This window comes from Cataglyphis hispanica, chromosome 3 (assembly GCF_021464435.1).
Source record: "Cataglyphis hispanica isolate Lineage 1 chromosome 3, ULB_Chis1_1.0, whole genome shotgun sequence".
Lineage (NCBI taxonomy): Eukaryota > Metazoa > Arthropoda > Insecta > Hymenoptera > Formicidae > Cataglyphis > Cataglyphis hispanica.
The window spans coordinates 4224184-4251013 of NC_065956.1; the positions used below are offsets into that span (position 1 = coordinate 4224184).

Genomic DNA, 26830 nt, shown 5'->3' on the forward strand with positions numbered 1-26830 from the left:
TCGCGGTGCTACCATCCACCGGATTTCGATCCGCGGCGCCTACTACCGTGTACGACATGACGTCGCGAATAATTTTTGTGTGAGCGGTCAACGGGAGTCAGATAAAAATGATTACATTAGTACGGAGATATGTTTATGATAATTTTGGGGGACAGTAGCTAAATGCAAAATTATATCGGTAAAAATGGTAACTAATTTTTTTTTCAATTGCGAAAAAAAAATTTGATATCGCAAAATGCAATTACAAATTAATTGAAATATTGAAGTATATGAGATACATGAAAATATACGTATCTAAAGATATTAATTAAAAAAAATTTTCAACGAGATCATAGTGATTAAATCAACCGTGATTATTATATCATCAAAACAATTGAAATGCTCAACGGGCGGAAATGAATAGCGGCGCTCGGATTCGTGCCTCCGTTGAGATACAGTGGCATGTAAAACAATCGAAGCCCTTAATTCCCGAGCACGAGGCGAGACGTCGATGATTCACGACAAGCCGGTTATAAGTTGCTCTGCTCGCCGCTTCTCGCCGACCTGAAGCTATTTTCTCGCGGCGCTATTTTCTGCCTATTCGAGGGCGAAAGTTTATAGGGTATAGAGTGCCTAGCAGGGTCATCCCTAGCGAGAAATTCCGCGAAGCCGTAGCTGATCTCGTTCGGAATCGTTTCTCTGACAGCAAGTTTATGATTGCGGGCGAGCAGTGTTGCGGCTTCGCCGCGAAAAGTGGAGCGAGTGAGACGCGGAGATGTTGGAGATGTCGAGAGAGAGAGAAGGCGACGTGTCCACGGCGAAGACTAGCTTCGAACGGCTCCAAGGTCTAGTTCTCCAACATCGAGCATTATAGATATGCGGCCCGGTTGCGTTCGAGTTGCGTCGGCGGATAATTTATGCCGCGGCGATACCGCACCGCCTAGTTCGCCCTAAAAATTATTTATTTGATTGAGCGCCGCTTCGGGGAAGGCTATTCTTAGTTCAAGTCGAACGATCGTCCGTTCGCGAGAACGAGTTCTCTCTTTCGTCTTCCACAAAGGAAGACAGGATCGTACGAACGCCCGGTGGCGTACAGGTGGCTAAGTCGGCTTCCAAAGAAATGTCGTGATGGACCAACTGATATCGGGCCTCAATCTTTAATTCAAAACTTACAACACGTAAACTGTTTCCCATCGAAGGAATCGAAGGTAGCCGAAGAGTCAGCAGTGTTAACAATTAATAACGGTGTGTGACGATTTAGATATTATCTATTGCAATCGACATCGAACATATGCGAGTGTGTGTCTCGATAATACCGATTTTACGTCTGTAATGATAATACTGCTGGAAGAATGAAGGGTAGCGTGTTCGATAGACGAGGCGCAACGGATAATAGACGTCCGTTCTCGTAATTGGGTACACCTGCGAGACTGAACGATGTCGAAAGTGCGAGGTTCACGCATGAATCACGTACATCGAATGGTATACACCTTCGAGGTCGTTACGTTAATCGCGAGACAGAGATCGATGCAGATACGCGTGTATTCGCTATCATTGCCCAGTTTATACCAGCGAACGCGACAGAAAGAAAATGAAGGAAAAAGAAGTTGGATTGCGAGTTCTTCGAGACCTATAACTTTCTACGTTATGTCTCATTAGCTTCCCACACTTGCCATCGTACGCGATCCCCGCAAACAATGCCGAGCATTGTCTCGCGATGGCCATAATTCGTAATTAGCTTCCTGATTAATTATCGATTTATCGGCCAATTATTATAATTATCCTTACCCGCGTCCCGTCGATCTCGTGCACCAGAATATTCCGCTTTATCAGATAGCCCGAAAGGTCTCCTCCCCTCCTTCCCTCTCTTCATTCGCGCTCGAGAGTCCTATGCGACCTCCTCTCGTTGGCTAGTCTCGTAGATGTGCGGGTGAAAAAGCGACGCCTGGATATCTGCGCACATTAAATTGTTACTCGACACGGTTACGTTACTCGAATTAATTTCAACCTAGCACACAGAGTGAGAGATGCGCGACTTAATTCATAACAGTTCATGCAAATCGCATTAAAATCGCTTGTTTAATATCTATTTCGCTCTATAGTTAACGATGTGAATTTTATATTGTCTTTGTTGCCGTAATCTCACGGTCGGTGGAGCACGGGGAGACAGAAATGAACGGCTCGCATCCCTTTCTTGGTATTCCGCGAGTCGCGAGCGCGCATCAGGACCGAGGACGGCTGGATGCGAGAGTTGGACGGTCGATAGGAGGAGTGGCCGATGCCAGATACGAGGGTCGACCTAACTTTATTGTATTTAATTAATTACTCCGCCCGATAGCCGATCCTGCAATTTGTTGCCCTCCTCGAACCGCCGCCGCCGCCGTCATCCCTCTTTCTCTCCGCGCTGTTTCTTCTTCATTCTCGGTCGCCGCCTCCGCTCCTCTCGCGATCACCGTAGAATCGCGCTTGCTCATACTTGCCCGAGTATTATCGCAACCACTCGATAGATCGTCGTACTCATCGGACTCGTTCCGTTGCTGTGTTCAATGCACGAGGTACGAGTGTGGGAGGAACATGAGCGTGTAGATATTGACATTTTCTTTGAACTTGAATTATGCACATGCGGCCAAGTACGCGCCTCCGCTTTATTCATATATAATGCGGTTCGTTATACTCCCTTTTAGTATTGTACTCAAAGTATCTGTTAACAAGTGTGCCTATTATAGAGTATGCAGATTTCGAGGATTTCACATTTCAATGCAGCGAAGTTTATTGTAAATAAAACATGTATCAACTGGAAGAGAAGAAGGGTATACACGATTATTAAATATAATACAGATGAATTTAATGTACGATGTATGAGAATAGAGGGAAACAGCCCGATTTGAGATTAGCATGTTCCATTGATACATATGCGCTCAAGTTGATTCAAGTGTCATGACGCATCGCTGTAGCGATTCGAAAATTCGTTCTACATCCGCGATCTAACAGACTCGTAATACGATAAATTACGCGTAACTCGGTGGCACCTTGGAGACTTGGATAGAAGGAAAATACGACGCGCGCATGTGCCGCAATAAGCGGCATAAATCAGAGTTAGAGAGAGCTGATCCTGCGCGCGACGTCGCGGCAGGAACGACCACGCCGTGTGTAAAAAAAAACCGCGTCACAGCATCGATAATGCGACCATAATGCTAATTTCCGTTCACATATCGGAGGAATCCACTTCTCTCTCTCTCTCTCTCTCTCTCCGCCTCCGTGAGTCGATCGCGTACATGCGAGTCCCGGCATTAAACGTCAGTTTCTTGCACCAAGATTTGACCTTGACCCTAGTCTCGACACGATTCGCGTCTTCCCCAAGTGCGATTTCGTTATATTGTATACTCGATCATTTTTTCCAATCCTTTATGCAGCGAGTAAGTTTGGTTAAAATTATAACGTAAATTGTATTTAGCATCGAGAATTTAAGATTAGAAATAGAATAATTCTTTCTTGTTGTTATGAAATTTAGGAAAATATGTTCAAGTGTACAAGATATAAAGTCACAGGGAAGATAAGGCTTATCATGCAGACTTAAGTGGAGTGATCGTTAAAAAGAGATTTTATTAAAATTGATTTCATTTCTGAATCTGTTGGTGGTGGATACATTCGTTCAGAGCGAGCATAAGTCTGACCAAGCTCTTCCATATCATCTCGGCATTTTAACGTTTTGGTTTGCGGGTAACCCGTTACGCGTTATGTACACACATTGCAACATCCTCGAGCAGCTCGCGCCAGTAGCGCGACAAGATCACGATAATGTTCCGCTTATTAGCTCGAATTTGGAGCTCTCCATCCGTCCGAGAGTCCGCCGCTGCTCGTCGTAGGCGCGCGATACGATGAAGAGCAGTGGAGAGTCGAAGCCGAACGAGAGTTTCCAACGCGTATAAACATCCGTCTGAACGCGCGTCAACCGGTTAAGGCGCTATACGCTATCGAGTCTCGAAGCCACCGGCGGCGAGTGCACTCGGAGCACGACGTCTGCAAGTCACTTCGTGACCGTATCGTGGGAAATACAAATATGTAACTGGGCGTTCCTCGTCTCGTCTTGTCTCGTAACGGCGCTCTCGTAGATTTACGCCCGACATGAAGAACGAGCGGAGCCCTTCAACGCGAACAAAACGTCTGCGCCTTCATCGACTTGCCAGTCTACGATGCCAGCTAGATTTTTATTTAACAGTCCTTCGCGTAAAATAGACGTGGAAAATTGACACCCTCTAGAACTGTTACTGTAAAGAGAAAATTTTGAAAGATTTTAAAAATTTTAACCCTTTAATTTTTCTAATTTTTTAAACATCTTTCGTTACACAGAGTGTCTCTTATTAAAAATTCCCTGATTTTTCAGATATTTTTCAAAATTCTAGGTAAAGAAAATATTTTTACGAAATTTTTTTAAAAGTTTTTAGTTTTAGTACGCGTTTTCTAATGTTTTTTATTACGAAGAAAAATAAAAAAATCATTTGAGTTTCAAGCTAGATTTACAAATGTATTAAAAAACAAAAAAATGAAAAGCTTTCGTTAAGACAAAAATTTTTAACTTGCATAACATTTTCATTTTTTATCACTAAAAATTAAATAAAGAATGTGAACTGTTACCTGTATCCAATATTTTGTTAAAACATAGAATATATAACCACACAGAGATAGATATATATTTATAATATATTTTAAACATATAATTCACAATTTATTGGCGGATTGTCTACTGCTTATTGTATAAGAGCAAAATTAAAGAAAGAATTTTAAAAAATTTTCTGGGTCCCAATAAAATCTATGAGAATTTCCAATAGAATTCTATGAGATTTCTCCAAGCATCAAAAAAATTCTCTAAGAATTTCAGGTTTTCCCTGTTTTTCCAGAGAAGAAACAGACACTCTTATACAATTTTTTACAATATTTCTAGAGATATCAATACTCATTCATACATTTTAAAGCAAAGCTAAATTTTAGAATCTTTACGATGTCGAGTCTTTAGACGAATAGGTGTGTATGTGATACGATTCACGCTAGCCGTCTGTTCACTATCGCACACCGCAGAATAACGCTAATTATATACTATCTGTTATAATTCTCTGTTTTCTGGCCAAGTGTAGGGTAGTCATTACGACATTAGACAGCATTTAGGTCGGAATACAGAACAAACTTATCCACTTAACTAATTAACCCAATTTTCCTCGAGACCCTATCACGCGGTCGTCTTTGCTTTGTACTCGGAAAGTATAAGATAGAGAGAGAGAGAGAGAGAGAGAGAGAGAAAGAGAGAGCGAGGAAGAGTAAAAAGAAACAGGAACGCGTGCGGCAAGATGAGGAGGCGAAGGGTGGAAGCAAATCGAGCGGAAAGTACGTGGAACCCCTCTCTTGCTTCGGAGATATTAACATTATAAATCGTCCAGGCCGGCGACACGCCCGGGGCGGAGCCGATCGTATCGGCCCGATATTCACCTTCGGGCCCCGATATCGATTATACTCCGGTGATTGGCAGGATTCGTAACACACTGCGGGGAGTCCGTGGCTGGTGCGATCGATTCCCTCACGCGTATCCGACGACATTGAGTCGTGCGATGCGTGTCACGCAACGGAAAAAGGACAATCAATTTCGAATCACGGGATTATCTTTGACGATAGCAAGCGGAACCGCGCTCATGGCGAAAAAACAGCTTGATACATAACGAAAACGATGATGTGTGTTATGCCGCACACATCGATATAATTGATGCCTATGCTAAATAAATTTTTTTATATTTTTATAATTGACAATTCCATTATAGGAATTATTCGTTCAATATTTTATCTTGCAATTAATTCGTTAAATATATTCATATTATATAATATTTAATTATACATGTAGGATTATATCGAATCATAATGTATGTTTCATAAAAATAATGTATCAATAAAAGTGTGTGTGTGTGTGTGTGTGTGTGTGTGTGTGTGTATGTGTGATGCAAAAATAATGTGATGTTAAATTTAATAAATTTTACTTCAACTTTATGGTACATAAAAGCTTAAGCATATAGCAGCAGTTTCTTACAAAGTTACACGGATGGTTATTATCGATAATGATTATACTTCGGACAAGAGATCCGACGAGCGGGAGGAATGCCGTAATACGAAAGAATCTCGAAAGCACGCGAGAAAACAGGTGACAGGTGTCTACAGTCGCTATTAAATCCATTTCCGTTCGAGGATCCATCGCGGCTTTAAATCGGACCACGCTCGCGATGTCGTTAAAATCCGAAACCGGAGAGCGGTCGTAAAAAATATCGCCTCCCCTCCCCGCCTTTGCCCCACTGGGGAAGAAGATCGGTGAAAACGCCGGCGGATCTCGTGAAAAATGTACGCTGACGGTAATTTATTGAGAAGTCGAAAAAGAGAGACGACCTTATCTCCCTCTCGCTTTCTCCGTCTCTCTCTCTCTCTTTCTCTCTCTTTCTCGCGGCGCGCGTCTTCATTCGTCTCACGAGAAACCTCCTTCGCCTTTCACCATTTTTATTGACACTGAATGTGAAAACTCGTCACCCTACTGGCGACACCTCCGTTCCGGAGATCCTGTTCAAAGTAGCGCGCATAGGTAAGGGATATCCCGGAGTAAAGCTGAACGTGATACCGAGTGAAGTCGCAGCGGACACTAGATGCGTGCCGCACGAGGTCGGCTTACACAGCGTCAATAATCTTGATGTTAACTATCGAAATATCGCCTTATGTCGCGTAGAATTCGCGCCACACCTCGTCGCGAGAACGGTTTTATGGTCGTCGACGAACGCGAACGCGGAGAGTCGCGATGGAAACGTACTAATTGTGAGTAAATACGCCAATGCTCCTCCCTAGAAACTCTACCTCGAGTCCTTTTGTCTCCTGTTTGCTCGTCACTTAATTACTTGACCTCGCTCGTTACTACCTTCTCGGAATGCCAGACGTTCTTGCCGTTTCTTTGCTTCAGGATTTACGATTTCAGGGAAACGCGCTCTACATTGCTCTTTCCTATATGTTCTATATGACTTCTTGTGGAGTCTGTGTGTGAATATACATTGATGTCTTCTGTGTTTTACAGATTTGCAGCATTTATGCTACTTATTTTTTTCTGTACTGATTTAAAATCTCTCAAAGAAACATGCATTTTTTTTTCTAAAAATACATGTTTTCGAAAAATTACTTCTCTTTATAATTATATTTCATATAAAAAAAAAAAAATCCTCGTCATAATTCTGTTTGAAATTATACGCCGTGAACAGGCTTATAGAGGCGTTTGTCGCCAGATGCGTGCAAGTGTCGTCTGACGATCGATTTTACGATCGAACGTGACATATCGCGCTCTCGATGCATGAAAAAATTCACGTCGTTTCTCGTCCGCGTTAAATGTTGAGCGCGCGTGCGCGCGCTTGTAGAAATTGCGTTCGAGATCGTCGGGTTTCGCCGCGAACAATAGGCGTGCGCCTCGAGAGACTGTGTCAGAGTGCCCCCTTTTATTGGGTCGTATTTCACCGCGCTGGTATTCGAAAGCGCGCTCGCGTAACGATCCGTCGACCTGGACGGCCGCTGTCGATCCAAGAGTATCCAAGATGTGCGGCGATGTGTCTGTCGATCGTTGCCATCGATCGCCTTCTCCGTGATTGTACGCAGGACCCTCGCGAAGGACAACGCGCATCTCGGCCTGATTGCGCCACTACCGATCACTTGGAAACGAGGAAGAACATCCTTCTCTCGCGTCGTGAACGATGGCGTCGATTTTCTCTCGTGCCCCTCGTTGTTGGAGAGAACGCATAATTTTCACGAGACGTTTTTACCTAGATTTTAGTCAAATGTGTTTCTACAATTTGCACAGTTATGAGACTCAATTAGATTGCGTTTGACGTTTTTGCATTTCTAATGAAAAATTAAAAAAAAAATATGACACAGATATTAGAAAAGATATAATAATGTTTAAATATTTGACAGTTGCGAATTATTTTAATTCTTCTATTCATCTATTTTATTTAACCGCGATAACACCACCGAGATTCTACATCTTCCCGATTGACTTTACACATTATTCTTATAGTAGCATACACACACACACACATTACATTTCATGTTTGTACAATGTCAGAAGGCATCTTAGAAATGCTAAAGCCGTGCGCGCCATAAGTATGTACATACGAATTGTAAGGCATTTATTAATACGCAGCTCTTTCATTCCGCAGGCGCGCATTAATTGTCCAGTGAAGTTCTAGTTAATAGTATTGGCGTAATACTCTCCCAAGGGCCTACGAATAAGCGCGCACGTTCGCTCGTTGGTTCGCGCGGGAGCGTAAGAACATATGGGAATGCGAGTGTGTGGGCACGTCGCGTCATAACTGCATGAGTGCCGTAAATCAAGGTGGACGACGCCTCGTGCACCCATAGAAACGGTTATATTCGACCATAACAGTGCGTACCCACCGCGACGACGACGAGGCTATATTTTAATGGTAACGATAAATTACTTACGAGAAGAGAATCGCGCGGAGATGACGGCGATGAAACCTTCTCGCGGCGAGGCTCCGATACTTCTGTCGGACATCCTCTTCTCGTCCTCCTTCTCGGGAGCGGCGAATCCCTTTCGTCCGCGCGCGAGAGGAGACGCGATACCGTCATTGATCGCGATACCCGACGTGTCGGCGCGCGAGAGAATTACTTTGACTTTGCGATGCCGCCGGTCTACGCCGGAATCACGATAACGTACGATCCGCGAATCGTCAGGATGAAATATTCACTCGTACAGAGCCTCTTCGATATCCGACCAGCGAGAATAATTTGCTGGCGGTCAGGAATAAAGTAAATTTATATTAAGAGTGTGCGCTCATCTTGCGCGCGCGAGATTACGTTCGTACGCGTAAAAGTATGCGAGCTTTCCACGATATAATTGCGCAAGTTCTCTTATCCGGCGTTATCTGTCGACGCTGTGCGCTCAAAAGAAAAAACAATCCTCGCCGAAATCCGCGAGAATGTTGCTCGCTCGCGGCGTTCTAGAAAACGCAACGTCGCTCTCCGCGCGCGCTAATCCTTCCTCATCCCTTTATCCGCGCGGCCACTTTGCAGGATTTCGCTTTTAGATATCAGCCTGGGTGGCAGACCGCTATTACGAATCTCCGACGACGCGAAGATTAATGCTCGTCCCTCCTCGTCTCTCATTAATACGCCGTGCAATCGTAGCGCTAGCGTGTTACATTATGATAACAGAATGGATTTCAATGTAATACGTGGCCTGACCACCACTGGAATAATGTAATTCCTTTGTACGTGGCAATATATTAGATACGGCGTTGCTCGTCTACGCTTAGTTTATGCGTCATCTTATACATAATTTAGGTAGATAAATATCTGGAAGTGATTGTTTTGTGTTCGTCTTATTTTGAGAAACGGAAAGGTATATAATATATTTCCTCTCTATATAAAATCAAGATATTTTGCTATATATTTGAATTAAAAAAAAAAAAAAATAAATAAATTAGACAAAATCAAAGAAATAAATTAAAGAAATAAAATTTTTAACGATATGTGCATCTTTAAATACTCGAGCGAAAGGAATAGATAAACGCATTGTAGATTTAATTAGATCTTTTTCTCGTAAGTAATGTATGAGTCATGGCAACATCGCAGCTACCGAACACTTAACCGGATCACAGCGCCGACCTCCTGAAGCTAAGCTTGCGCAAGCTTCACTGCTCGCGAGCGGATCGCCCACGCAGCATGCAAGGTGGTCCGAGCACTTGAGATCTTCGGGTCTCGGTCCCCGGACACTTTTATGCCCCCGACGAGCGACAACGACATCACCGAGCACCTTCTTCAAGTAGCGTGGGCGACTCATGGGAACTTATAACTGCTCGTTCAGTTTGTCGCCGTTTCCTGAATGCCCGGTTGCTCGTCTTTCAATAACACGCGTCTTCCAAGACATGCTCGTCTATTAACAATATATTACATTTATCAGAAATTTAATTCGATTAGATGTAAAAGTATATACATTCCATAAATATCTCGAAAAAAGATATTTTTTTATAAATCTTATTTATTTGTTTATAATCCGTAATTAGTGGCATTTTAATTTATGAGCATTAACATTTTTCAAATGTACCATTTTTGCATATAAATTACTATTAAATTCTATTAATTACGCATTTAATCTCCATTTATCGGGAAATTGAGAATTGCGATTCCTTCAAATCGACGACAAACTGAACAGCTCGGAGACACATTGTAGAACAACATTGACGTGATTTTCGCTGGTGAGACACGCGGCCGCAGTATCGAGGGATTTATCGTCGTGAGAAATACGACGCAAGGTGATACGCGAGGGAGAAAGAGAAGGACGTGTCAGTTTATGCGAGGTCGGAGTGCGAGGAAAGAGACGCAAAAGGCGAGTGTCTCTGCCTCGCACTCGACGTATCTATATACGCCTTGTCGTTGTCTCTTCTCATCCTCAGTGATGATGCCTTCCTTCCTAGCTTCATCTCTCGCTCTCCTTATCTCTTTCTGTCTCCACCGCCGCGCCCGCTCCTCTCTTCTCTCTCTCTCTCTCTCTCCTCATCGCGCGGCTACATACGCGAGTGGTGTACGTAATACCGCTAAAGTCCGAGCGTATAAAACGCGTCTTTGTGCGCTCGGACCAGCTGTTTGTCTAACACCTCGTACCTGTCCGGGGTCAGTGGCGATCCTGTTACGAGCCCCGGGAACGTCGGTCGTTCGATCCATGGACCGGGGGTCAATGCCACGATTCTGGAAGATCTATGCCAACGGATGTTTCTGAAGGCACTCGTGTATCGTTTACGCGATGTCGCCGAGATCTCTCGGAGATCTCTTTTAGATGCGTTAATTATTTTATTTTAAAATTTAGATACATTCAAAAAGTAGCTCATATATTTAATTGATTTAATTTTAACAATTTTATATACAAAATTTGTCATAAGAATCATCTTTATTATTTTTTTTTTTTTTATTTTATCGTATATTTCTATTTTTTTATTTTTGTTCGTACTATCGTTTGGCAATAATCTACTCTCGATGCCTTGGAGAATGCTAAAGATGTTTTCGAAACAGCACCGAGCAATCGACCATAATTCGACCTGGATCTTCTGTCGCGTAACGGGCGGGAAAAAGTCGATCGAGGATAATAAATACATCGCGAATCAAGATAGAGGACTGCGGGAGTTCGTCATTGATATTCGCATAGGTTTTCTTTGCCGGTACCGCTAATAACTTATCCGGCAGACGGTAGCCAGCGTCCGCTTCTTGCGCGTCTATCGAGTGTCTTGTGGCCTAATGCTTATGCCGTCGCCAAGCGAATGTTTTACGGACAGGAACGCTCTCTGTGTGGTCCTCGTGTCAAAATGTGTCAAAACTCGAGTTCGTGGTCTCGCCGTGTTTAATAAAAAGCGGTGGTCCTACAAATTAACGGGCTGTCTTGGTGGAAGACATGTCTGCTACTTACATGAAGAATAAGAGAGAGAGAGAGAGAGAGAGAGAGAGAGAGAGAGAGAGACGGAGACAGAAAGAGATAAATAGATGCTTCATTAGAATCTCGTTTGACAAGGTTACGACATATATAATTAAATAATGAGGAGTAATTAAAAAAATGATGTGTTATTAATTTTAATTCCATCTCACTTCGTACTCATTATCAGTTGTAGAAATGACTACCTTAATCACGAGTACAGATAACAGTTCGGTTAGGAAACTTGGTATTTTAATTGCAATGGAAAATAAACAAATAATTTTTGACGAGAATGGAAAGATTCGCGTCGTATTCGCTCCAAGCAGGAATAGTCGGCGATTCGCTTCCTAACATAGCTAGTCCTTCCTACGTCGCATACGAACGATCCTCTTTCGCTTTGACGACTATCGAACGGACCGAGAAGCGATCGTCCTTGGTAATTACAGTCGCTACCGCGTACAAATGCAGCGGAGGAATAATACGCCGGGAAATTGTAGCGGGTTTTGCACCGCGAATGCGAAAGTTCACGCTGCAATTCTCGTATCAAATGATCTTTTTTCTTTAAAATCTTATACGAAGGCGAATCTCGTCATTTGTTACGGACAATAATATGAAAATAATTGCGCGAATACACAGTTTAGATTATACACAATATTTTCCCGATAATGTAATTATATTGGTATAATTTTCAACTGGCGAAGATTTTTCTTTTCAAATTTTTTTTTTTGTCAAAACTTTACAGAAACATGGTTGACGACACGCCGGCTGAACGATCGAAGCACTTTCGAAAGCCGATCATTCGATTGAAATCATTCGTTGAAATTGATGTTTCATTATGTACTCTTGATAGAGCGAGTTTTTTACGATCGCAACCTTAACACTTGAACATTTTCAAGTATGAGATATATACAAATAAAATTAACGCAAATTTTGCGACAAGTATACGAATGTAAACATTTAAAAAAGAGGATATAAAATTACTTTTTCTGTCAGAATAAAACATTTTTTTCCCCACCCATGTGGCATGTCCCTTTCGGTCGCTTCTGATTGAGATAAAATCAGCGATTTAAACTTACGGCGAATGGAGGTGCATCATTCGATAGAATTGAACGCTTGATTTTCTATAGGATAGGATGCAACCATTGTGCAGAGCGTTGAATGCACAATCGTACATGTGTAAGTGGATCCAATTGCGGGACACAGATTGCGTTCTCAGTCGTCCCGCAAAACGTTTGCTTACTATAGATTTCCATCGATAAAGTCTCTTGCCTTCATCTCATTTAAACGCATCGGCCGAACACTTCCGCTTGTCGAATTTATTTTGAGATCATGATGCGCTTTCAACGAGAGAATTCGATTCTTTTTCACATTTTATTCATATACATTAAATCCGCATGCTACATCGTATACGCATGCACATTTAAATGTATATGAATAGAATATAAATATTTTATCTTATGAAGAAACCGGGTGAGGGTGTGTTATCTCATTGCACATGTTGACGTAAATATTTATTATGACACAATTCCGTATGCATAGCTAACAGATGTAAACGGAGAAGGATATCAACGAAGAAGCTGCGTAAATCGCAAAATAAGTAAAAGATCGGTTAACGATGTTATACATTATGCACCGTACACTTTCAATATACGATATTCAATGACTATCAAGTAACCGTTGTTCATAACATACCATCTCTCTGATTTTCGTTCAGGCTCGAGAAAGATTTTTTAAGTCCGCAGCCGAAAGAAAAAATTTCTTAATTGTACATATAAATCTTATTAATTCCTTTTTCTTTTTTTTTTTATAAACTTACGCGTGGTATTTTTAAAGTGCCAAAAGAAGACGCATTATGTTTTTGTTTTATATTAATAGAATCAATATTTTTTTTGTTACAATCTTGCAAAATTCAAGCTCGCCATAGTCACTACCAGTCATTTCCTTTTTTCCATTGTTTTCTTCGAAGGATCTACGTATAAGCATTCACTAATTAAAACACACGGAAATTACAGTCTTGGTTAATTATGTTTACGCAATTATGTTTCTCACCAATGAATCGTTTGCAAATAATTTTTGTATTAATTTATCGTGTCTTTTTCATCTCATTGTGGTATTCGCTTAAATTAAATTATCTCTGTCCGGGAATTGATGCGAATATAATAATGTGTATGATATATCCATACAATTGCGTTTAATTCATCAATAATTATAATCTATCGGCGAGCGCATAAATTCGAGCACGTCTATTAACAAATTATGTGTCGATCTTGTTTAATTAAAAGAGGCGGAAAGAGCCGGCGTTCAAATTCTGTCCCACGTGTCTCGCGTATGCCACAGCATTATTTTTAGAATGCTAATTGAAAATTAACCGGTTGCTGGCTCGGGTCAAACGGGAAACCACTAGAACTTATTGCAGGCGATACAATGGACCCGCAGCTATAATCCGTCGCAAACGGCGGCTTCCGTACGCTGAATCCCGACAAACTGCGCCGATCCATTCCGGGCTCGTTATTACGGCGGCGAATGAAATGACCGCACACACGTCGGAACGGGGCAAAAAACTGTTTTTCGCGTAAAACGATCGGCGTTGCTCGGCTCTCTTTCTGTCGTAAAATCGCGCCCACACACACGACCGACGTGCCGCGTGCGCGAGGGAGCGCGACTGAGCAACAACGTGAGAATGTCCGCATGACGATAAAAGTTACGCTCGTGAATTTTACGTTCCGCGTTGTGTCCCCGATCTTACTGCGAGAGAATCGCAGAAAGATCGCGACGTGTTTGTCCATATATTACGAATACGAGCGCGCGCCGTCTTATTTTCCGAAATTCGCGTACCGATATGATTTTGGGTCGCGCGGCAAATTTATAGCGACGATAAAAATGCTATCTTTGTATCGATCATGATCCAGCGGTCACATAACAGTATATTAGTTATAACAAGTATTAATTTTGTGAGTTTCACCTTTGATGCTGTTGTGTGTATGAGGAAGAAATAAAAGTTCCATATTTTGCTTTAGTCTATTTTTAAAAGATGTAAATTATATCAAAGATATTTTATTGTTTTTATATTAAATTAACAACTTAAATAAGAGAATAATTTCTTCATTACTTGATGCAAGAGGTATTATACATATATAATCAAGTGAGGGCAAATAAAGCGAAAGAAAGAATAATAAAAATCTAATCAAAGAGTCGTTTTAGGAATAGAGGATATATTTAATTTAAGTATAATAAAATAAAAGTATGAAAAACAAAAATGCTCATAAATATAAATTTATATAAATCTTATTTTTCTTCTTTATTCTAATATTAAATCTTTTAAAACTAAAAATGTTAAAACTTCACTTATATATCGATTCAATTACTAAGAATATTAACAATTTGCTCATTTATGTATTAATCTGTTTATTTTTAAAAATTTCTTGAATAACTTGTTTGCATTATCTATAAAAATATATAAAAACATAAAGATGTTTATTATTAATTTCTAATTAAAGTGAAAGAGGAGGGTCATATCAATTATAACGACTTACAAATTTAAACTTATAAATTTATATCACTATCTCTTTTACCGAACATTTGGGCAATTATTGTCTCTTATACTTATTCAATGCGACGTTAAAACGGCAAAGTTTTTCAATTAGTCGACCAATAGATTTGCGTTTCAAGAGTGCGCTTTTTTGTGGAGCGAAATGCGTGTAATCGCATACGAGTCTCTGTTCGCAGATTGTTTATGTCGCGTGGAATTCCAACTCGATAAATTCGGATTTTTATATGGGGACGAATATAGTACCGACCATTCAATCGGTATGGCGCAGATCGCACAGGCTACCGTTTGCATATACTATTCGCAGAGGTTTACAAGAAGACCGGTCCATTCAAGAGTCAACTTAACTGAATTATATCTTGCCATAGATTTGCACGTGCTAGCCGCATCGCGCGAGTTTACGAAGATTTGCGTGTACGATGATTTCACGAAGAATGGGGCATTACATTAGAATGCTAATAAGGGATACTAGATATCTAAATAAATGTTCAATGCTATTTCTTATCGCATATGTATATAAAATATTATTATAATACTATTTCTTATTAATGACTGTACATTCTGTGATCGCTATATCGCGATAAATTATCATCAGCTTAACCATCGTAGACAGCGGCGCATTATAATCATTCGTCGTAAGTGACGGCGGTGCCAGCGGTTTCTTTTTTCTCCCTTGTAATTTTTTTCCATTATAATATTACGCTATCATTGACGAGAGATGCTGCGAGAATCGCACACGCGCGAGGACTATACGACATTGTTCGGCAGAGTGTGTGAAGAAGAAAATGACGAAGAGATAGAAAGAGAACATAAAAGAAGAACGAGTTGGGTGAAGGGAGATAGACGAGAGACGTGAGCTCTCCTAGCGAGCAAACTATTTACCGATGACTTACGTATGCAGGCAATCCCGAGTTGCGTTTGCGCAATTATTAGAACACCTTGGTGTTCGTAATAAATGGCGGAATATGCCCTGAAAGGTGTTAGTTCAAGATCACCCGATGATACAAGAGATGCCGCTACCGCGTAGTCGGGAGATTTCATCATCGCGACGACGACGACGACGACGACGACGATGACGACGATGACGACGATGTCGGCTCATCCGCGGCTATCTTACAGATATGTTTATGTAATCGCGACATTAAGGATATTAAGGTTACCCTCGATCGAGGAAAGTCGCACCTATCTATTTATGCTACCTTATCATGTTTCCTCCTCGTACCGCTCGTACATCATACATAAAAGCGATTCGATTCTTAGTTTACCGTTCCTCCTTCCACGCGGACTCGTGCGCAAGGTCCGAGATGTTCGCGGGTCGCGACCGGGTTCGCGCGCGTCCAATCGAGATTACGTTTTACGCAATTATGCGTGCTGTAATGCACCTCGAAATTAAATTATGCGCGACGCGTTGCGAAATGTGTGACATAGCTTATCGATCGTTCGAACAACGGGCCTTGATCTTAAGCGGTGCAATGTTACTGTCTTGGCTCATTTTTTTTTGCTCTGCTTTTTTGATTTAGCTTCCGAGGCGCAACCTTATAATTGATACGATCAGGATTTCCGCAGATTTATTTTGTGCAATTTTTTTGCTTCGCTATACTGAATCAAGTCCTACTAAAGATTGTTTAAAGAAATGTTGGATTAAAATATTAGATATTTCGAAAGAACACATTAATCAAAATTTTTAAGCCAAAAAATATTTAATAGAATTCTTCAAGAATATAACTTTTCAAAGCGCTCTTTATAATAGCGTATATATTTTTTAAAAATCATCTTCTCGCTAGCGACAAACATTTATATTTTGTTCCTCCTTTTTCTCCGATATTCCTTCGTTTCTCGCATAATCAGACATCTGCTCTGTCGTCGACTACTGCCGTCCGGTACGAGTATTTCAATGCGCCATGACGTGGGAGTAATTGCGACACGCATACGCGCGCATGCATAGGCACATGGACGACTAACGCCGTCGTCGACCTTGCGCGCTCGTCTTCCTTGTAAGGCGCAATCGAACGCTTTGTGCCTACGATCAATTACGAGACATATCTACTTTTGTCGTTCTCGTTGCCTAACGATGTGGCCCAATTAAGGTCCGACGATTAATGTCGCCGCTCGTTTCGAGATCTCCTTTGTGACTTCTTTTTTGCTTCTTCTCGTCCGTACCTCGAGGTTGATTCCTTCGTCTCTTTGCAAAAGGATTATGAAATTTTATGGTCTACGTCTAGATAAATAACGGTATAAAAAATTTATGTACGTTAATATAAAAATATTCTACGCGCCTAGGAAATTGGCCTCAAATTATTCGATTATTTAAATCGTTTTCGAAAATCGCAAAAATTTCAAGATAGAAGAAAAGATCGATCTTTTTAAATTAATTTTTCAATAATTATCGTAATCATCGAAATAATTGTAAAATATCAAAAAACTTTTCTCTTCGGTTTCGTCTGCTTTATCTGCACACGAGAGATAATATAGTTATTATCAGACACTTCTGATAAAAAAAATAAAGCAAAGCTAAAATATACATTTTTGGAATTCTTAAAAACTACAAAAGATGCCAAACAATTACGCATACATACTTTCTCACAGGCTATTGTTATAAAAAGAGTCTCACCAAAAGGGGCGTACTACTACTTTTGCTATATTTTATCAAAATATATTTGTGTATTCTCTTGGCATCTTTTGTGGTTTTCGACAATGGACAAATGTTTTCTGAAAATGGACATTTCTCTTGCTCGCCTTACTTCTTTCTCAAATATGTTCTCCGAATATATATACAACAAATACAATCTTTCTTGATTTTTTATAACAAATAGCAAAATGTTTGTCAATAAATTGCAGTAAGTCAATAAGTTGCAGTAATCTTTATATCTTTTATAATAAATAATGTACATTTTCTTTCTACAAATTTATTGTACAAAGAAAATGTACATTATTTATTATAAAATAAACTGATGTTTTGCAATTTTTGATAAAAATTATTAAAATAATATATAGCATTATCTTGCTTTATAAATAATTAAGCAACAATTAAAAATATTACAATTGTTAAAAGAATATATTTTATATTTGATAAATGTACTTCTGAAAATGGACATTTTCTTGCTCGCTTTACTTCTTTCTCAAATATGTTCTCCGAATATATATACAACAAATACAATCTTTCTTGATTTTTTATAACAAATAGCAAAATGTCAATAAGTTGCAGTAATCTTTTTTCTTTTATTAAAAGTACATTTTATCAAATATAAAATATATTCTTTTAACAATTGTAATATTTTTAATTGTTGCTTAATTATTTATAAAGTCAAGATAATGCTATATATTATTTTAATAATTTTTATCAAAATTGCAAACATCAGTTTATTTTATAATAAATAATGTACATTTTCTTATGTACAATAAATTTGTAGAAAGAAAATGTACATATTATTATAAAATAAACTGATGTTTTGCAATTTTGATAAAAATTATTAAAATAATATATAGCATTATCTTGCTTTATAAATAATTAAGCAACAATTAAAAATATTACAATTGTTAAAAGAATATATTTTATATTTGATAAAATGTACTTTTAATAAAAGATATAAAGATTACTGCAACTTATTGACTTACTGCAATTTATTGACAAACATTTTGCTATTTGTTATAAAAAAATCAAGAAAGATTGTATTTGTTATATATATATATATATTCGGAGAACATATTGGAGAAAAAAGTAAAGCGAGCAAGAGAAATGTCCATTTTCAGAAATTGTCGAAAACCACAAAAGATGCCAAGAAAATACACAAGTTCACATGTGGTCTATTGTCACAAACTGAAAGAGAGTCTCGAAAAAGGCGTACTCAAACGCCCATCGTCCTTTTTCTACCTCTTATTCACACAATCTTTTGCTTCCTCTTATCCGTTTATATTCTTCTAATAACTTTTAACAAATAAATATTTTTTAAAAGTCTCGTGAAAAATATAATAATTCTCGCTATACTTCTTATCTAATTGAATGTTTTTTTAATTTTCATGCCCATAGGACGTGTTAATAAGAAATAATGCAGTAATCTTTCGTTACACATCTATTCTTTTCTTTAAATGCGAGAAATATAATTTTGAGAGCTATCGTAATTGCTCACTACATAATAACACATCTTTATAATATCGATACGTTTTAAAATTCATTGCAAAAGAAGTATTGCATTTTTTTGCCTGCTGTTTATATACATGTAAAAAATACATATTAGAACTGTAGGTATATCCCCCTTTTCCAAGTTTACAAATACTTCGAATCGTTTGATCGAAATGCCTGGGAAAATAGAGGAGAAACGAAACAATAATCTTGTAGCTTCGTATTCACATCCCACATTTAATACGCTAAACACGGTCATATAATTTGCAGCCCACGCTTAACGTCAACTAGGATCTTCATATTAGACAATTTTGCGGGACTTAGAGTCGCGTATAGCAATGTTTACGATTAAATGTGGACTGTAAATAAGAACTGTAGAGAGAGAGAGTCTCTTTGAATAGCTAAATGTATTCGAGGAAAATATCCATATCCCACGTTGGACTTTTGAATTCAGTCGCGAATCATGGAAAAAGAGTCCGATTCGCAATCGCGTGCGCGTACATCATGCGGAGGAGGATCACTCGCAGAGTAGTGTATCCTGGCCGAAGATGATCTCTCGAGTGAGAGGACGGCCCGTCCTTGTCTACTACCTCTCGGTGCGGATAGCGCGGCATGATGCATACATCATGCGGCCTGGTCGGTCGGCTCCTCTCTCAAGATCAGCCGTTCTCGCGTGTGACCACACATGTGTAATTCCAATTAACATTGCAGCGCGCGCGCGCACGTACGCAAGCAGGCTCGCATTACACGGCGCGCGCGAAGTTACACGCGGATTATTCCGTGCGCTAAGGTTAACGCGTACCAGCGTCTGATTGACTGACTGACTGACTGACTGACTTTTTTTTTCTTTCTCGCAATCTTTCACGGATTCTCCGCCCGCCACTTTCGTTCGCTCATTCGCTCGCTCATCTCGTTCGCGCGCTGTGGACGTACGCAGATTTTGCGCCATGTCGACATCCAGGTGGAATTTGCTACGATTTCGCGGAAATACGCTAGCGAAATCGATTGAAGTGATTTACGCGGTATTTCGCGTAATAATGCGCCAGACATGAAAATCAATCCGCTGATTGGTTGAAAGATCACGTTCTCGGATAGAGCGAAAGGATTTTAGATAATTGCTGTATTTTCGTAAGTCTCGTAAATACGCGAAACGAATGTTCTCATGCAAAGTCTAGTAACTTGGATTTATTTGCGCGCGCAATATATTCTTCAAATAAATTTTGCGAACGTGTCTTGAATATTTTTTTTCGTTAATGATACGATTGATAAATATTATCGAATTCATTTAGTTCTGCGGAGTAACATACCGCGCATAAAATAAAGGACGATAAGTAACATCAATTTTAATTTTATTCGTGCAAATCGTCATTATAGACTTTGCTTGTTAAATCATTATAGACTTGCTTGTTAAATCGCGCGCAATTCAACGCATTCCTGTGAGAGAGTCGAATTAAACGACAATACCAAGGATTGGAATAATCTTTAGACATAATGCATTCGCGATATGCCCTTACCAGGCACATACGATCGCGCCAACAAATCCGCACGATCGGTAAGTACCATCGTCTCGCCGCTATCTCTCCTCTTTCTCTTTACGCGAGAAGATTCGCGTCTCTACGACGGAGATCGCGGACCACACACGACGAGGCAAGTGCATCGTAAGTAGCTTCTATTTCGAGAGAAAATATTATCGTAACGCCGCGCGCGTCCGCACCCGTGGACATATTATACCTGCGCGCTTCTACCACGTGCTCATTCGTATCTCCGGTTCGAAATAATATTTGGCTCCGCGAGTAGCCGTAAAGATGGTGATACCGCGGGATCGTCCAGGTGCATAAACGACCCGCTACACCATTTAGAATCGCGCTGAATCCGACGATATTCTCTATCCCAGACTCACACACCGGCTCCATTCGTTCGTCGTTATCTCGTGAAATCGGAGCTCGAGTGGTCCGAATCATTGTCGTCGAGAGATGCGACAATTATCGATATAAAGGAAACGTCGCCGGTCATTGTGCGATCGATCCCGCGCAGGAAAATCGACCGGTCCTCGAACCGGCGGCGACTCGCCGGATCCTCCCACCTTCTTTCAAGCGCTCGTCGCGCGTGGTCGATCCTCTACAAATGCGAAATTTATCTTCGATCTGGACCGAGGAGGGATCGCGGCCACGGCGAAGGGCGCTCCTGACTCTCCATTGTTGGCCAGGTCCGGTCAGTGGGTCCATTATTATCCGCGCCGCTCGAGAATAGATGTTTTGGGTTTTCGTGAATACGCCGAGTGACACCTTCGAGTGCTGTTCCTCGGACCTTCTCTACATATTCTTTCTTTTTGATTCCCTCTCCTTCATCACGCTCTTGTGCCCTCCACTATCTCTTTCATTCTTCTGCCATTTGCGCTCTCGTTCCTCGAGGAACTGGTATTCTTTTTCTTTCTCTCAACTCGGTCGTCTCGCGACGAGTAGCTAAAGATGCGAAATGATCCTTCACCGTTCCAGGATGGAACAAACTAGTCATCTCCGACTGAGTTAATATATTACCACCTTTCTCCCCTTCTCCCTTCTCTTGCTAGTAATTTTTTCAGAAGATTATAGACACACTCTAATTTATTCGAACCTTGATGTTTGAGATTTATTTCGCGATCAATCTGAAATGCGTGAACTCGATTTGATGTCACAGCGAAAGCCATTAAATGCATTAAATATATTTACAACTATAAGTAAATCAAAATAAATATCAAAAAAAAAATTATATCAAAATAAAAACGATTAAAGATGTGTTCTGATTTATCTGAATCTTGGTATTAAAACAATTAATATTTTTTCGCAACTTGAAGACAAAAAATAAATATTTTAAATCTGCGTACATATATAATTTGTCGTATGAAATTTATAATTTACATTTGATATTAACATTCCCAAATTTTAAAAGATTACCATATTTTTTAAAACATGAATGTATTTTGCTTTTATTAATATTATATAAGTATATATCAATCTTTAATGAAGTTATTTTGCGTTTAAGTGCAAAATTGTTGGATGTATTTCAACCACTGTTAAGAAAATAGAAGCTGTAACCGAGAATATCCATATGTAGAAGAAGAAAAAGAATCACGAGAAACACACGTATTTAACATCTTTAAGGCCGCGTCAGTCACGCTCCGGTTACGTCATTGCACTTGCGATTATAGTACGGAGATAATTGCGACTACATAAGTAGTATCGAGCGAAAACAGATGTTTTTCATAGCGACGATAATACGCCACCGTCCATCGGGAATAAGTAATTCATGCATTCCGCGAAAACAGAACAATTTTTTATCCTATCAACCATGCGCAACGCCTTCACTTTTCACGAACAGGATTCGAAGCCGATATATTATCCGTCTTTCATATATTATTTATCTTTCGTATATGATTACACGCATATATTCCTTATTTTTCCTTCCACATTTGATGTAAATCTTATTTTACTCTTTCGTATTTTGGAACGCGTTAAGCGTAATAAATAATAAGTATATAAGTATACTTTGTTTTTATAATTTGTTAAAAATAAATAATTTGTTTTTATTATATTATTTTGCTGTCTAATATCTTTGCATATTATTTGCATATTAATAGAAATCTAAAAATTTAGATAATTGATATATTTCTAATTCATTTATAATATACAATAAAAAAAAATATATATATAACATACAAAAAGATATATATATTTAATCGTAAAAATAAATCATATTTTGTTGCAAATACTAACATTGAATTTACAAATCAAATAAGTAATTGAATTCTAGCATATTTTTCATGTAGAAATAAAAGAACTTTTAGTCGACAAAAATGCGATTCCCATACATAATTTGTGTGTGATGTCTCGAGAAAAGTGGGACGAACATCTGTCATGAAGTTTTCCGACCGATCATTAGTATAAAGTAGCGACACGTTTCGAGCCCTGTGAAATCCCGAGAATCTCGTTATGCGTAACCGAGTACACGGAAGTGGCACAATGGCGGGCGCCTGGTCGGGGGGAAAAAAAAAAGGGAACGTTTCGTCCCTTAATCTGACGGCGCACATAAATTCGCGGGAACGAGTCAGTTTTCGTCGATACAAATCCGGGACCGCGCCTAAAAGGGTTTTTGCCAGATGTTCAATCAGGGTTGGCACGATTCCTCTCGTCGAACTGTCAAGCAAGAAGTTGCCAAGGATCAATAAGCGTCCAAAATGTGTTTTAAAATAAAATAGACAATGTTTACTAGTTATATAGATAACGCTATCAAAAATTAAAAAAAAAAAGTGTGCAGCATATGGCGTATCGTTTTTTATGAGTTCCTTCCTTGTAGATATTCTTTCTTATTTAGAAAAAAAAAGAAAAATTGATAGGGATGTATCATAATGAACGCTATTAAAGAATAATTTACGGTTGGTCAATGTTACATGTCAAAGGGTTGACAAATGCCCTTAGTTATTTTTTTTTTTTTTTAGGAAATGGAAGCAGATTGCTGGATTGGGACTTTACGGACATAGATCGCGATGCTAGTAACGCAATATCGAGTCGAAAGAGTCTCGCGGTTCCGATACGCGCGTGTGATGACCCCGGTGCATCGGCGGTGCGGAGATAACACGCGCGCGGCGCGACCGAGTGCCCTTGAATTAAAATGGTAATAGAAATGTACGAGATTTGAATTGCGAATGTCATAGCATGCGCGCTGCAGCCAAGCCCGGGATATGTATATGCTAAGCAGCGCCTTGTTTTGAATTTAGAACAGGCGCCATCTTGCCGTCGAGCGGTTTGCTCTTTGCCCCCTTCCATCGAGCAATTCGTGCCGAAGATCGTCGCGACCAATGGGAATGCATTCAGGAAACCACGTACGGTATAGTAATAACTTGTAGGAGGTAATATATGTGTCTATTTCAAAGGGCAATAATGCCTTCTGTAGCGGATGACAACTTTTTTTCTACAGCCTGCCCTTGTGTTGTCTATACAACCTTTTTCAAAATTGCATGAACCGCACAACATAGCTTATCTTCGTATTGTTTATACGAAGTTTATATTTCGTTTATACAATCATGTTAATAAATCATGTTAATAAAAATCTCTTTTAAAATAGCAATAATTAATAATATTTATTCCTATTATACCACATAATTATTGTAATAGAAATAAAAGAGAGAGGGAGAAGGAAAGAGAGAGAGAGAGAAATTTTTGTTTATAATAATCACGTTTACAATATTAACAAAAAATTCTATATATATATATATATATATATATATATATATATATATATATTAATAATTAATTTAAAGAAGTAGAATTAAAACAAAAAATATTATATACTTTATATTTTTATAATACTTATATGATATAATAATATTTACTATATAAATATTTTATAATAATTCTTACTATATACTTTATAATATTTACAATTTATATTTATAATATATTTTTTTTTATTCTTGAGCTACTCGTTCTCTCTCTCTCTCTCTTTCTCTCTAATATTACATAATACAATAAAAGTAAAGTAAAAGTTTATAATAAATCTTACCGCTTCAATGTTTAAAATCCTCTTTCCGCTAAATCCTTTTAACAAATTTATATTTAGCCTTAATAGTCAAGAGACAGAGAAAGAAAGAGAAAAGAGAGTTATACAGAAATAAAAATATATTTTAGTTTCCATTATTGTGTAATAGCAATTAAATAATATCAATCAACTATCCAGCAAACCATCTTTCTGTCTTTTACAATTCAGAATAAACACAAAACGACCGTATTTTTTTACGTAAAAAAGAGAGAGAAGCAGATGAAAAAAAAAGAAGAAAAGGAAAAGGAAAGAGATGATTTCGTCTTATATTCCTGTGGGCACAAATCACCAGCATCCTTGCTATTGTTCGGACCTTTCTCCACATCGTATTATCCGTTCACCTAAGTCAACAGTTCCTTTTAAGACGTTGGCATAGTACAATCTTCTCTTTCTAGCTCCCTTTTATCCGTCGACACCTTCCGATCATTGTGACCATCGCATACTTTTCAATGAGCAACGATTCGCCGAGCAATAGCAGCGAGAAAACGGAATTCAAAATTATTCTGACAGGTATAGCACAGCAGTGATGAAAACGATAGAAAGTGTATCAGAAGAAAATGTCAAAGAAATAATGATAATAGTTCCAAATCATTTAAATGGGCCAAAATTAGATTAAAGAAATAATTCATAGTAATCCCAAATTTTCACAAAAGTATCATTTTTAAAATGTCGAATTGTAATAATTATTGGTAATTTTATTATACTATATTGATAAAATTTGAGATTTATTTTTTCTATCTTGCTACAGTAAATTATTACATCCATCATAAATCTGTAGCGCAAATGTTTGTGAATAAATATATTCTTTTTTTTTTAATATTCATTAAAAATGACATCATGTTTAATATATTAACTATATTTCTTAGAGAAAAAAATTGCACGTCCTTGCCTAACAAATTTATAAAAATTTATAAAACTTATAATATTAATAATTCAAATTCAAATATCGCAGATAGTTTTAACAGATTTAGAAGCTTTTAAAATTATTATGATGTAATTACATTTTGAACTAAGAAATCACAGAAAGAGAATAAATTCTGTTTGTTCACGATTACGTAAGATACATATGTGGAAGTGATCGAAAGTGAAAACGATCATATTTCTTCTTGTTTATCAATTTGCAAAATATTTATACGTTGCATACAAAAAAATATCTTAAAAAATTGCTGAGTCTAAAGATCAGACGTACAGATTATTAACGAATCGAAATGATGCTTTCAAAGATTATTAAGGCTCTTGTATATCCGCCTAATTGTATGATCTTAATTTGCGTGCGTTATTCCAGCTGATATTAAGATTGGATATCGAAAAGTGTGTAGCAATATGCAATCACAATCATCTGTGATGTCCGATTTTAATTATGCCTTACAGTTTCATGGCATTACGTAAAAATAATAAGACGGAGATCGATTTCGTCTGTCAGACTCGAGATCGGGAGATGTTGCTGGCAGAAAATTCCATCCGTTTATTCTCGCGGAAAGACGCGGCGGGTTTCGATAAGAATAATCCTTTCGAGAAAAAGATTTCTGGAGGATCTAGGAACGCCCGTGCGTTTAATTATTTTTCCGCACGCAACATCGACTTTAACGCAAACTCCTCGCGCAATCGGTGAATGTACAGGACGAGTATTGGCGGTCCGAGTTCAAAACCATAGGGCGTCGATGATCCTTTCGCGCAAACGGAGAAATATGTAATTGGCGTGTAACGCGTCGTGGGTTATCTCGAAACTTTATAGGAATATCAAGCGTGTGTGGCGGTATTTCCGGTAATAGAAATCGCTGCGTTTTTCAATACCCTTATTCCGATACGATGACATTCACATCGACGTGCCGCACAATCGACATATCGCACCGGTTTATCGTCAGCCGATGAACCGCCGTCTGCGGAATCGTGCGAGGAATGCCAATTATAGGTGTTCCCCCTTTTGACCTGCGCGCAAGAGGTATGCCTTTCGCGTCGTTTCGTGAAAAATTTTAATACGCTTGCGTCCCGCGCGAGCATTTAGATCTTAAATCTCTGCCGAAGCTGTGCTGCGCGCTTGAGAGCGAAGGTCTAGCGGAAACGAATAACGCCTGGTAATTATTATATGAGATATGAATCTCGAATTTCAGAAATATTGATGCGC

At 39.0% G+C, this 26830-nt stretch overlaps 2 long non-coding RNA genes across 3 annotated transcripts in view; one reads left to right on the top strand and one right to left on the bottom strand.

The window, feature by feature from the left end:
* The window catches only part of LOC126848420 (uncharacterized), a 140598-nt gene extending 138670 nt beyond the window's left edge, over positions 1–1928 (bottom strand). The window contains exon 1 of the long non-coding RNA XR_007687259.1: positions 1768–1928. This is a non-coding gene — a long non-coding RNA (uncharacterized LOC126848420). The remainder of the gene's footprint in view (positions 1–1767) is intronic.
* Positions 1–24304, top strand: part of LOC126848418 (uncharacterized) — a 72337-nt gene extending 48033 nt beyond the window's left edge. For both annotated transcript variants that reach the window (XR_007687257.1, XR_007687256.1), the window contains exons 2-3: positions 23606–23781; positions 23885–24304. This is a non-coding gene — a long non-coding RNA (uncharacterized LOC126848418). The remainder of the gene's footprint in view (positions 1–23605; positions 23782–23884) is intronic.
* Positions 24305–26830: the final 2526 nt, after the last annotated feature.